This window comes from Puma concolor, chromosome B3, assembly GCF_028749965.1.
Source record: "Puma concolor isolate L17-30 chromosome B3, mPumCon1.1.hap2, whole genome shotgun sequence".
NCBI classification, from domain to species: domain Eukaryota; kingdom Metazoa; phylum Chordata; class Mammalia; order Carnivora; family Felidae; genus Puma; species Puma concolor.
The window spans coordinates 28,709,821-28,722,926 of record NC_141672.1 but is presented as its reverse complement, the minus strand read 5'-3'; the positions used below and the strand labels follow the sequence as shown (position 1 = coordinate 28,722,926).

General features: G+C 40.1%; 1 protein-coding gene across 5 annotated transcripts in view; it reads right to left on the bottom strand.

The window, feature by feature from the left end:
• The window catches only part of AREL1 (apoptosis resistant E3 ubiquitin protein ligase 1), a 49,557-nt gene that overhangs the window by 34,454 nt on the left and 1,997 nt on the right, over positions 1 to 13,106 (bottom strand). Inside the window, exon 2 of one of the 5 annotated variants that reach the window (XM_086709261.1) lies at positions 12,220 to 12,307. The exons of 3 other annotated variants lie outside the window; for them this stretch is intronic. The gene's annotated coding sequence lies outside the window, so the exon portion shown is untranslated. The remainder of the gene's footprint in view (positions 1 to 12,219; positions 12,308 to 13,106) is intronic. One more of the 5 variants, XM_086709260.1, reaches the window with a different exon arrangement.

Sequence of the window (13,106 nt, the reverse complement as noted above, 5' to 3'; positions counted from 1 at the left end):
CATAACCCCTCACAATGCTTCAGTGTCTCTAGTAAGCCTCAAAATTCAGCTCAAGCATCATCCCCCTTCCTGGTCCAATTCTCAGGCCCTCTGAGAATTCCCCCCATGCCAGGCAGAACCAATCATTTGCTCCTCTGTGATACGCCTATGCTGAAGATACCTCTATTATAGCATTTATTAGTCTGTATTGTAATTGTTTATACAGTAGTGTCTCCTAATGACTTCTGGGATCTTGGAAGACACTGATGGGTCTTACTCTTGTCTCCCAGTAGCTAGTATGCTGTTCGGTTTATCTCTTAACTTTGATAAGTTCCCCCAAGTGATTCCTATAAATATTGAAGTCTCAGAAGCTTGGTCTAGGCTCTAGGGCAGTCCCTCTGAGAAGCGACCTGATATTCTGTATCTCTAACAGACTCACAGGAAAGGTTGATGCTTCTGGTCTGCAGACCGAGCTTCCAGGAGCAAGGGTCTAGAGCAGGAATTGGCAAACTATAGCCTGCAGGCCAAATCCAGACAGAACCTCGCTACAAGAGCAAAGCTGAGTAGCTGCAGAGACATATGGTTTACGAAGCTTTCCTATCTGACCCTTTACAAAAAAAAAGTTTACCACCCTCCAGCATAGGGTCTTAGCCTTAAAGCTACATAACTGCTTTGTGTTAAGTTAACTCATTTTTATAAATGAAAAAAAGCATAAAGTCATTTTCTTCCAATCCAGTTCTGCCCCCTCTTAGGAAAAGAGCTATAAAACTTGCAATATTATGCAAATATTTCTCCTGGTGAATTTCAACTGTTATTTAAAAGTGTTATGGGGGCACCTGGGTGGCTCAGTTGGTAAAGTGGCCAACCTCGGTTCAGGTCATGACCTCAAGGTTCACGAGTTCGAGCCCCACGTCAAGCTCTGGGCTGACAGCTCAGAGTCTGGAGCCTGCTTCAGATTCTGTGTTTTCCTCTCTCTCTGCCCCTTCCCTGCTTGCACTCTCGCTCTCGCTCTCTCTCTCTCTCTCTCAAAAATAAACAAACAAAAAAAGAGTTCTACGCCTCCCATACCCCAAGTAGGAATTTTATACAATCATTTCCCAAAGTACAAGTTTCCTACAATTATGCTTGCATTTCATCAAGGCTATAATTTCCTAAAACCAGTACCTCAGGGACCAATACTATATCCAGGTTTCTAAAATTATTACTATACACATTACTGACTCAGTATCTACTTTTAAACTATTATTAAAAATCCTGTGAAAAACTGACGTGAAAGTCCACTTTGGAATTCTGGTGAATAACAAAAGAGGCAGTGGCAGCAGACAGGAGTTCCAAATATCAACCACTGAATCCCACAAAGAAAGACAAAAGAAAGACATTGGCTTTGAAAGATGTAGTCTTCAGTATTCTCTATACAGAAGCACCAGCCACAGTCCAGGAAAATCAAATTAAAAAAAAAAAACAAAAAACAAAACAAATCATTCAATAAGCAAAACGCTGACAATTTAGAGTGACCTAAGGAGGTTCTAAGAAATAAAGTGCACCATCAGATACTTTAGATTATTTACGTTTTCGTCTGCTTAATTTCACCGTTGGTTTATTCTCCCCCAAATCCCCACCATAAAAGACTGCCTTCCCCCATCAAGTTTATTCTCTTGAGATATTTACACAGTTGTGTATTCCTGCTATCTCGGTTCAGCCAACTTATACGGTTTTCATTTATATTCTTTCCTCATCAGTCAGCCCCTCCAGTCTCTTAATCATTCTTGTGGGTCTTCTGTGAACTCTCTCCAGCTGGTCCCCAGCGATCTGGTAATGAGGTGCCTCCAACTGACTGCAGCCTTCCAGGAACAGCCTCGTTAGAACAGGATGAGCTCACCCTCCTCGGTTCTATGACATAACACTCCTGAGTAGACAATCCCCCACATCACAGCAAGCTAGAATGCCGCCATATTAGACTATGACCCCATTCCATGCTTCTCAGATTTGGGCACTGGGGCATGTCAATGTGCTGGAAGGCAGGGGATAAATGGCACATGTTGGTGCAGCAACTTTTCACTAAAGGATGAGGTGGGTGGGGAGGGGAAGCCCTGTTCATGTTAAAACACTCATAGGTAATAAAATAGAATGCACAATTTGCGTGAATGTCTAAAGAGAAAATATGAGTGTGGTCAAGATATTCAGAGATTTGATACCTGATGCAGAAAGGCTGCTTGGGGCTCTGCTCCCAGCCCCCAAGGGGTTACATGCCCACTATCCTCTACCACCAGAGGTAATCGAGCTTAAAAGTTTGAAAAGCACTACAATCCCCACTCAACTCATGGTCTATTACCCCACTATCACTCATCTCATACACTCACATTTTAAATAAAATTATTTTTTCTGCTTTGTTCCCCATCCTTGGAGATCTATATTTTCCCTTTGCCTAACATAATTGTAATTCACTGATGGTAATTCACCAACATCTTCGTGTTCCTCTGTAAGATTCATTCTTCATTCATTTCATATTTCTTGAACATTTGCTGTCTGCCAGGCTGTGTGCTAAAAGCTAAAGTAACACGGAAAAATGAGACAGGGTATTTTCTTAACCTGGATGAACTCAGTCCAAAGTGGGAGCTGGACAATACAACGAGGCAAGGGCCACAAAAAAGGAATAAACAATGTGTGGGGGGGCAAAGGAAGGAGAAAGGTTAACTTTGCCTGAGAGTGAGGAAGCATTCACAGAAGAGACAAGAGAGCTATTAAGACCGAGCAAGCATTCGCAGGGCAGGGCAGAAAAGACCAGTACCCTAGGTGGAAAAAACAGCATAAGCAAAAGTTCTGAGTCAAGAAAGGGGATGAAAAAGGTCAGCATTATGAGAACAAAGTGTTTAGAAAGACCAAATAGGGCCAAACTGGGGTGACTGATTCTCAGTACAGTATAGTATAATGCTCAAGAGCATGAATCTTACTACTGAGTAATCCCGGACAAACTACTTCTCTTCAGTTGCCTCAGGAATAAAGTGGAGATCCACTAAGAAAAGGAAGGGCTGGAAACTAGCCCCGGGTGACTTGGCATTAGACGGGTGCCTCAGGGGATGTGGCTTTAACTGCCAACCAGGCTGCCCGGTTGCCCGGCTACGACGGAAGTTTGCACCCAGGCCACAATGGCAGCCCAACCTGCAGTAAATTAGGAAGATGGCACTGTGTATACCTGAGGGACTAATTGGTTTTCCAGAGAAATCCCATTTGGAAGCAACCACAGCAACGATCCAAAATACGGACTGTTTTTTTTTTGTTTTTGTTTTTTTTTTTTCTCAAGAATGATGATAACACAGGGACGTTTGGGTGGCTCAGCTGATGAAGCATCCAACTTCAGCCCAGGTCTTGATCTCATGGTTTGTGGGTTCAAGCCCTGCATTGAGCTCTCTGCTGTCAGCATGGAGCCTGCTTTGGATCGTCTGCCCCCCCTCTCCCTCTGCCCCTTCTCCGCTCATGCTTTCTCAAAAATAAATAAACTTAAAAACAGAACGGGGTGCCTGGGTGGCTCAGTTGATTAAGCGTCGACTTTGGCTCAGGTCATGATCTTTCAGGTTCATGAGTTTGAGCCCCATATTGGGCTCTGTGCTGACAGCTCAGAGCCTGGAACCTGCTTCAGATTCTGTGTCTCCCTCTCTCTCTGCCCCTTCTCTGCTCGGCTCTGTCTCTCTCTCTCAAAAATAAATAAACATTAAAACAATTTTTTTAAAAGAGAATGATGATAACACAAATCTACCTTTACTGAGAACCTACTACTACTGTTTGAGGTGCTTCATGTATCACGTAACTCACTTCAACCATATAAAGTACCTACATTGTTATCCATATGTTACAGATTACGGAACAGAAGCACAGAGAGCTAAAATAACTTGCCTATTGTTACCTAGATGACAAAGGAAGGAGTCAGGCAATGTAGAGCCTGATGTGTCAAGAACCCCAAGAAAGGAAAAAAAAGAGAAAAGATTCTTGGGATAGGAAGAATGAGAGCTCAAGAAATACTTAACCTGGAAATTTAAAGAAATATGATTTCATTTTAGACTTTAAGCAACCACAACCAAAGAAGCCAAGAGGTGTTTTTCAAGTTAAGGGAGAAAGAGGCTTACACATTTTAAAAGAAATAACTCTGGCGGTAATATAAGAGAGACTCTGAAGAGGAGGACAGACCACTGGCTGAAAGACCAGAAGATGCTGGTCCAAGGGAGCAGCGAGGAACTGGTCATGATGCAGAGGGGGAGAGGCTAGCGTAGGCACTGTTTCCCAGTTAGAAACAACAGGATTAGTGACCTATGAGGTCAAAAAGATAAAGGAGAGCAAGAAACCGAGGACAAATCAGGAATTTTTACTCTTGGGAGCCTGGATGAATGGTGGTGGTGAAGGAAAGACACAGAGCCAGTACAGAGGGAAAGATAAGCACAGAACTGAACATGTTAAGTTTGAAGTGTCTATAAGATATCTGGGTGAATATACCCACAAGACAAATGGACATAAGCATCTGAAGCCATGGAAATACCAGTACCCTGAGGGCAGTTAAAAGACACAGGAGATCAAAAAAAACAAAAAAAAAAACAAAAAACAAGACTGGCATGGAAAACAAGTAGACCAAGAAAAAGACCAATTACACAACTCTGAGGAGATCAACCTTAAAAGTACTGCCTTCTCCCCCAAAAAAGGAGCTAGCAAAAACTGAAAAGGAACAATCAGAGAAAAGGGAAAAACTGTAAAAGTGGTTTACTAGAGCCAAAAGGAAGTACTTCTAGAAACCGGTGGTCACAGTATTAGAAACAGTAATGATTTAGGCCAGAGGGGGAATTCAAAAATCAGCACCCAGGTTTTCTTCCTTGATTATTTGGAACTCTCACTCTCTGATCAAGCAACTTCAAATAAAATGTGTATCTGATTTCCATCTATTCTCACTAATAATAAAAATCTTAGCCTAGGGGCACCTGGGTGGCGCAGTCGGGTTAAGCGTCCGACTTCAGCCAGGTCACGATCCCGCGGTCCGTGAGTTCGAGCCCCGCGTCAGGCTCTGGGCTGATGGCTCAGAGCCTGGAGCCTGCTTCCGATTCTGTGTCTCCCTCTCTCTCTGCCCCTCCCCCGTTCATGCTCTGTCTCTCTCTGTCCCAAAAAAAATAAATAAAAACGTTGAAAAAAAAAATTAAAAAAAAAAAAAAAATCTTAGCCTAAACTTGACCCAACACTGATAACTAGTAAGCTCTTTGCGACTCAATTCAGGGATACTGATTATTTCAAAATTATCTTAGTGCCTATAACAAATTCAGATCTGAACTAATCTGAATCCAGTCTCTAATCCCACATAAATCAATGGCAAAAAAAATCCTATCAAAATCAGCTTTATTTATTTATAAGGTATAGCTTATATATAGTAAAAGCCACCAACTTAAGCAATTAGAGCTGTGCCAACTGTATAAGGTTATGGATATAAAACACAATGGTGATACAGAACATTTCATCATCCCAAAGTCTCCTCATGATCCCCTTGTGCAACCACTGATGTGCTTTCTATCACCATAGTTTTGCCTTTTACAGAATGCCAAATAGCGTTCTATACAAAATGTAGACCTTTGTGTTGTGGCATTTCTTTACTTACCACATTATTTAGACCTGTACATGTCATTACGTGTACCAGTAGTTCATTCCTCTTTATTGTTGTGTAGCAGTCCATGATATGGGCATATTACAATTTCTTTATCCGTTCACCAGTTGAAGGACATTTGATTCTATCCAGTTTGGGGCTGTTCAGGATAAAGCTGCTTCGAACATTCAAGCCCAAGTCTTGTGTGGGCACATGTTTTTGCTTCCCTTGGGTAAACAGCTAAGAGTGAGATTGCTGGGCCATATGATAAGTGTATATTTAACTTAAAAGAAACTGCCAACCTGTCCGGGTGCTTGGGTGGCTTAGTCGGTTAAGCATCCGACTTCTGCTCAGATCATGATCTCATGGTTCGTGGGTTTGAGCCCCACATCGGGCTATCTGCAGTCAGCATGGAGTCTGCCTCAGATCCTCTGTCCCCCTCTCTCTCTGCCCTTCCCCTGCTCGCGCACTCTCTCTCTCTCAAAAATAAATAAAATAGACATTTAAAAAGAAAAAAAAAAGAAACTGCCAAACTGTTTTCCAAAGCACCTGTACCATCTTGCATTTTCACCAGCAATGTACGAGAGCTCCAGTTGCTCACATCTGCCAACACTTGGCATTGTTGATCTTTTAAATTTTATCATTCTAGAACAATCCAACAAGAAGACATAGTAACTTTAAATACTTATTCACCCAACATGGAAGCATCCAAATACTTCAAGTAGTTAACAACAAACATAAAGGAAGTAATCAATAGTAGTCTAACAGTAGGGGACTTTAAAATCCCACTTACATCAATGAACAGATCATCCAAACAGAAAATCAATAAGGAAACAGCGGCTTTGACACATTGGATCAGATGGACTTAACAGATATATTCAGAACGCTCCATCCTAAAACAGCAGAATACAGTCTTTTCAAGTGCACACGGGACATTCTTCAGAACAGATCCATATTGGGCCACAAAACAAGTCTCAACAAATTCAAAAAGATCGAAGTCATAACCATGCATCTTTCCTGACCACAACACTATGAAACTAGAAATCAACCACAAGAAAAAAATCTAAACACATGGAGGTTAAAGAACATGCTACTAAATCTTACCCATTCTAATAGGTGTGAAGTGGTCTCTCACTGTGGGTTTTTGTTTTTGTTTTGAGAGAGAGAGAGAGAGAGAGAGAGAGAGAGAGAGAGAGAGAATGACAGCGAGGGAGGAGGGTAGAGGGAGGGAGAGAGAATCTTAAGCAGTGTCCATGCTCAGCTTGGAGCCCATCCTGGGGCTAAATCTCACGACCCTGGGATCATGACCTGAGTCGAAATCAAGAGTTGGATGCTTAACCAACTGAGTCACCCAGGCGTCCCTCTCACTGTGGTTTTGATTTGCAATTCCCTAAGGACTAACAGTATTGAGTACGCTTTCATGTGCTTAATGGCTATTTGTGACACTTCTTTGGTATCCAAATCTTTTGTATTTCTAAAAATCAAGCTGTTTGTTCTACTACTTAGTTGTTTTCAGAGTTCTTTATATACTAGACACATATTTGACAAATATTTTCTGTGGTTTGTTTTTAACATTTTCTTTTTTTTTTTTTTTTTTAATTTTTTTTTTCAACGTTTATTTATTTTTGGGACAGAGAGAGACAGAGCATGAACGGGGGAGAGGCAGAGAGAGAGGGAGAAACAGAATCGGAAACAGGCTCCAGGCTCCGAGCCATCAGCCCAGAGCCTGACGCGGGGCTCGAACTCACGGACCGTGAGATCGTGACCTGGCTGAAGTCGGACACTTAACCGACTGCGCCACCTAGGCGCCCCTGTTTTTAACATTTTCTTAATGGCATTAAAGAATAAGTTTTGAATTTGATGAAATCCAACTTATCAACATTCTTCTTTTAGGTTGTTTTTTTGTATCCTATTAAAGAAAAAATCTTCGCCTAACACCAGGGCAAAGATTTTTTTCTAGAAATTTTCTCTAAAAGTGTCACAAAAGAAAATCTCTTGTTAAAATATTTAACAGGAATACACATGAAGAGATGCTCAATATCACTAATCAGGGAAATGGAAATCAAAACCATAATGAGATATCACCTCACACTAGTCAGAATTGCTAGCATCAAAAAGACAAGAAATAAAAAGTGTTGGTGAACATGTGGACAAAAGGGAATCCTGTACACTGTTGGCGGGAATGTAAGCTGGTGCAGCCACTGTGGAAAACAGTCTGGAGGTTCTTCAGAAAATCAAAAATCGAACCACCGCATGACCCAGAAATTTCACTTGTGGGTATTTACCTGAAGAAAATGAAAACTAATTTGAAAAGATACATGCACTCCTATGTTTACCGCAGCATTATTTACAATAGCCAAGATATGGAAACAACCTAAGTGTCCATCAACAGATGAGTGAATAAAGAAGATGTGATGGGACATATATAATATATACATATAATGTATATATACATATAATGTGTATATATATATATATATATATACACATTACATACACGTATATTTAAAATGAAATATTACTCGGCCATGAAAAAGAATGAAACCTTGCCATTCACAGCAACATGGATGGACCTAGAGGGTATTACGCTAAGTGAAATAAGCCAGACACAAAGAGACATATACTGCATGGTTTCACTTATATGTACAATCTGCAAAACAAAATAAACAAACAAAAACAGACTCATAAGTACAGAGAACAACTGATGGCTGCCAGAGGAGAGGGGTGTGAGGTGATGGGTGACATAGGTGAAGGAGAGTAAGAGGTACAGACTTCTTTTGTATTTATTACAAAATAAATAAGTCACAGGGATGAAAAATACAGCACAGGGAATATCATCGATAATACTGTAATAACTTTGTACGGTGACAAATAGTAACTATACTTAATCGTAGTAGGCATTTCATTATGTATATAATTGTCTGGGGCACCTGGGTGGCTTAGTCAGTTAAGTGTCCAACTCTTGATTTCGGTTCAGGTCCTAGTCTCGCAGTTGGAGACCCGGCGCCTCATTGGGGTCCTCACAGACAACACGGAGCCTGCTTGGGAGTCTCTCTCCCCCTCTCTCTGCCCCTCCCCTGCATGAGTGTGCGCATGTGCTCACTTTCTCAAAGTAAGTAAACTTTAAAAAATAATGTATATAACTGTCCAATCACTATGTTGTACATCTAAAACTAAGAGAATATTGTATGTCAACTATATTGTAATAAAAAAAATTTTTAACAAGAGTTTTTTAAGCTCCTGCATTCTCTTTATTTCATTAATTTTCAGTTTTATTATTGCTTTCTTTCAAATTCAACTTCCCATATTACCAAGCAGGATTGAAGTTACAGCCTATTGCAGAATTTGGGAAGATTTTTAATCTTTTAACAGATTCCCCCTACTCTTTAACCTAATAAATGGCATTTCTAAATGTAGCCAATGTTTTAGTCCCTCAGCTCTCCTCAAACTGACATAAACCTTCTGGACCCCTGATGCTGGGTCTTAAAACAACAACAACAAAATTCCAAAACCCAGACCATGCACCTGCAGGTTAAGCCAAGGACAATGAACTACTTGCCCTTCTGGTTTTAAAGAGAAGCTTTTATAAGCTCACTATCACCTGAGAGGAGGCTGAAAAAAGTTATCATTCACTGGTTAAAAGAAAAGTTAGGCTTATAAAGGCTAAGCTGGCAGACATAAAAGTAATTCTGCATTTTTTAATATTGATTTTCTCTATTGAACTATTCTCCTGAAAACAAACCAGAGTTCTTCAGACTTGAAATAAAGAGTACATATGAAAGCACAGTTTAGATTCAACTGCCCCCTGGAACAGACTTTGCCATTCTCAGCACAGTTCAGAGAAAGGAGGGAAAAAGGGATTCAAAGCTAATGTGAGTAAAACAGGGAAACAAGGGCCCATTTATCATTGCTCATTTTGTAACTTCCTGGGATGTCTGGAGAAAAAAACAAAATAGAAAAACTGGCTCATCTATGCCCCATCACAGTCTTTCATCTACACCAAGAAAACAGCAGCTTCAATTTACAACTCTCTCCAATCGTGATTTTTTTTTTTTTTTTCTATTTACCAAACGGAATCTACTGTGCCTGATCCACAGAATCAGGACAGGCCCCTGTGTTCCCATACCATGGCAGCTTTTATGCTTAGGTGACCCTGGGCCACTGAATCTTGGCTATAATAGGAAAAATTTTAAACTAATTCTCTGAATCTGACAAGCCGTCTCCCTCGATAAGTCTAGGAAGGTGTCATTTCATTAACTGTGCATGAAGTGGCAGGCACACAGCCAGATCTACAGCCTAGTGGGATGAAACTGGAATTGTCACACATGCACTTAAAAGCTAACAAAATTTCTACCTCTACTACCGTCTATTCTGTTATTTTTAAAGAAATAACTTATTTACATAATCAAAAAAAAAAGAGCAATCTTAAATGAGTATTTTATAGTTCTTTAAGATTCCAGGAAGAAAAACTCAACTAGCCACAGAATTGGCAAACTAAGACGGCTCAAATTGAAGGAGAAACTCAACACTTACATAGTATTAAAACAAAACTTCTGTTGATCTAATAGTCAATGCTACCAAACAAGGATTTATTAATTTCTTCAAATGTGTGTTAAGAATCTATCATAGGGACACCTGGGTGGCTCAGTCGGTTAAGCATCCGACTTCAGCTCAGGTCATGACTCACAGTTCATGGGTTCAAGTCCTGCATCGGGTTCTGTACTGACAGCTTGCTCAGAGCCTGGAGCCTGCTTCGGATTCTGTGTCTCCTTCTCTCTCTGCCCCTCCCCCGCTCACACTCTGTCTGTCTCTGTCTCTCAAAACTAAACAAAAATAATAAAAGAAAAAGAATCTATCATATACCAAGCTTATGTTGGACCCTGAGGATTCCAAAATGAGTAAGATGGTCCCTGACCCCTTAGAAACATATGGTTTAGTAAAGAAGATAGTCAAGTAAACAAGTGGTGATAGTTCCATGTAGTAAAGTCTATGAAGGGAGCACATGCTGTTAGTGGAGCCCAAGAAGGGCCCCTCAATCAGGATTAGCTCTTAGCTTCTCAGAAAACTTCATACCACCCTCCTGGGAGCAAAGCCAACTCTTCGACCGAGTTAACAGTGCTTTGGGAATTAAGGGGATACTAAAACACTACCTATACAGTATTGTTTATTCTCATGGTCAATGACTTTCTCTCTTCAGCACTGGTCAGAGGGGATTACTGATCCACATGCGTGGCAGAGAAAAAGCCACTGGAAACCCCAGCCTATTTATCCAAACTGCACAGCACATGGTCTAAACACAATATAGTATCCTGGACTGGATCTTAGAACAGAAAAAAGGCTACTAGAGGAAAAACTTGTAAAATCAAAAAAAAAAAAAAAAAAAAAAGGCTGTAGTTCAGTTAACATGTACCAATGCTAATTTCTTAGATGTGACAAATGTACCGTGGTTATGTAAGATGTTAACATTAGGGGTAAAGCTACATGAAAGGTATAAAGGAACTCTCTGTTCTATCCTTGCAACTTCTCTGTAAATCTAAGATTATTCCAAAATAAAATGTGGTTTTTAAAAAATTACATCTTGTTCCCACTTTATATTCTTATTCTTCCTAGGATTCTGATCATGCCACTTTAATCCCTACCCCAATCCAGGTAATGCTTGGTTAAAACACTTGTTTTCAAATCCTTTTCAATCTTTTCCATAAACCATTTATGCAGCCCAGCTGGGTTTCCTTCCTCAGCAAGACTTGAAAAATTAGCTCATACATACAATGGGGGGGGGGGGGGGGGGCGGGGGGCGGGGGGCTTGGAGTGGAACCTCTCTAAGTGGACAAAAGAGGGGTTAAAATAACCTGGGCTAGATCTCTGGATAAGAGCAAGGGGAACCTGCAGAAAATATATGTTGTATATTATTAGATTACCTTTACCTGAACTCTGGCCAAAAATAACGAATAGAAAATACAATGAACAGATACTGACTACCAGCATCTCAACACCAACAGGCAAACTGCACTGAAATGATGCTGCATCTAGAAGTTCCAAAAAAAACATGGTGCAAATTATTCAACTATTCAAGGCAAAAATTCATATTAAAATCGTATGGCATTGTTCAATTCAGGCTAGTGTTTACCGTGACTGTTTGGTTTCTTACAACTAAATGCACACTCTATTAAACCACATTTGTAGAACAGGCTTCAAGAGTTCCACCAGGAAAACATCATGGTGATTCAACACCGTATCAAGGCTTCAGGCATGCGCAGGCGCGCACACACTGACGCATGCGCACATTTACATACACGCGAACTACAATCAGGCTTAACAACCTCACAAGTTTTAAAACCACTGTATAAAAGAAAATTAGTAAAAGGTAAACATTCATGAACGCTTCAAAAAAGAAACCAAAGAAAGAGAACTGAAATTCAAACCTAAGCTATTTAATGACTAAAGTCATTTAAAAAGTAAAATGATACACTAGAACCCATTCAGTTCATAAAGTCTGATTTGTTATAGGGTACGTTGTAATATTAAAACGGTATGTGTAATATATATTACACAACGGCACTCCAACCTGGACCACTTCCATAAAAATGAACAGGCAGAATAACTCTTATAAAATAGTTCAATTTACATACCTCTGTTGAACCACCTACCATAATTGATCTGTTCACAAGTCTGTCTCCAACACAGGCCTGAGCTCTTGAAGAGTACCCAGCACACTGCCTAGGGCAGAACAGGCCCTTGTTAAGTGCCTTCTGAATGAACGGACCTCTGAGGTATCTTTGCAATCCCAATTCAGTATCGGTATCTTAGGGGCAGAAGATGCTGTACAACATGCGATATTTTTAGGAGGCGGCCAAGTAAACAGAAAAATAATTAATAACAAGTAATGCTGGGGGAAAGAACTCAGTATCACACGAGACATAAAAATAAGTGTAAAAACTGTAACTTGAAAATGAAGAAAATATCTGTGTGTTATTTTTTTCCCTTGATGGCCACAAAAGTGAATCTACCTTTAACTTTCTAACATTGAAATACAAGCGTTTTAAAGGAATCTTTCATTATCCATAATTTTATAAAGAAATTTGTTATTAAATTAGTAAGTTAGACCAATTAGTGAATGGAATGAATTCCAAGCCCAATTATGTGTTCAAAACTGTGGGTTGAATGCCTTAAAAAATTCTTTCAAGATTGCAGAAAAGTACAAAACAACCCTCTTGACTGCTGAGAAGGACTAAAACCATTTCTTTTTCTCACAAGTATGTAATCAAAAGCAATTACTTTCTGCTCCCACCCAACACAAAGCAACACCATCTCCCCACTCCCATCACCATCAAAACATGCTATAGAGCATCTCAGTACTTTAACCTTAGGCTATAAGAATCCCAGAATGCGATAAAATTACAATTCAACAAAAACATTTTTCTAAGTATGCTCTCATTCCCTGGGGTGTTCCTTCACTAACATTGCTCCCTCTCAAGTATTAACAAACAAGGAAGCCAGAAAATTCTCAGAACAGATA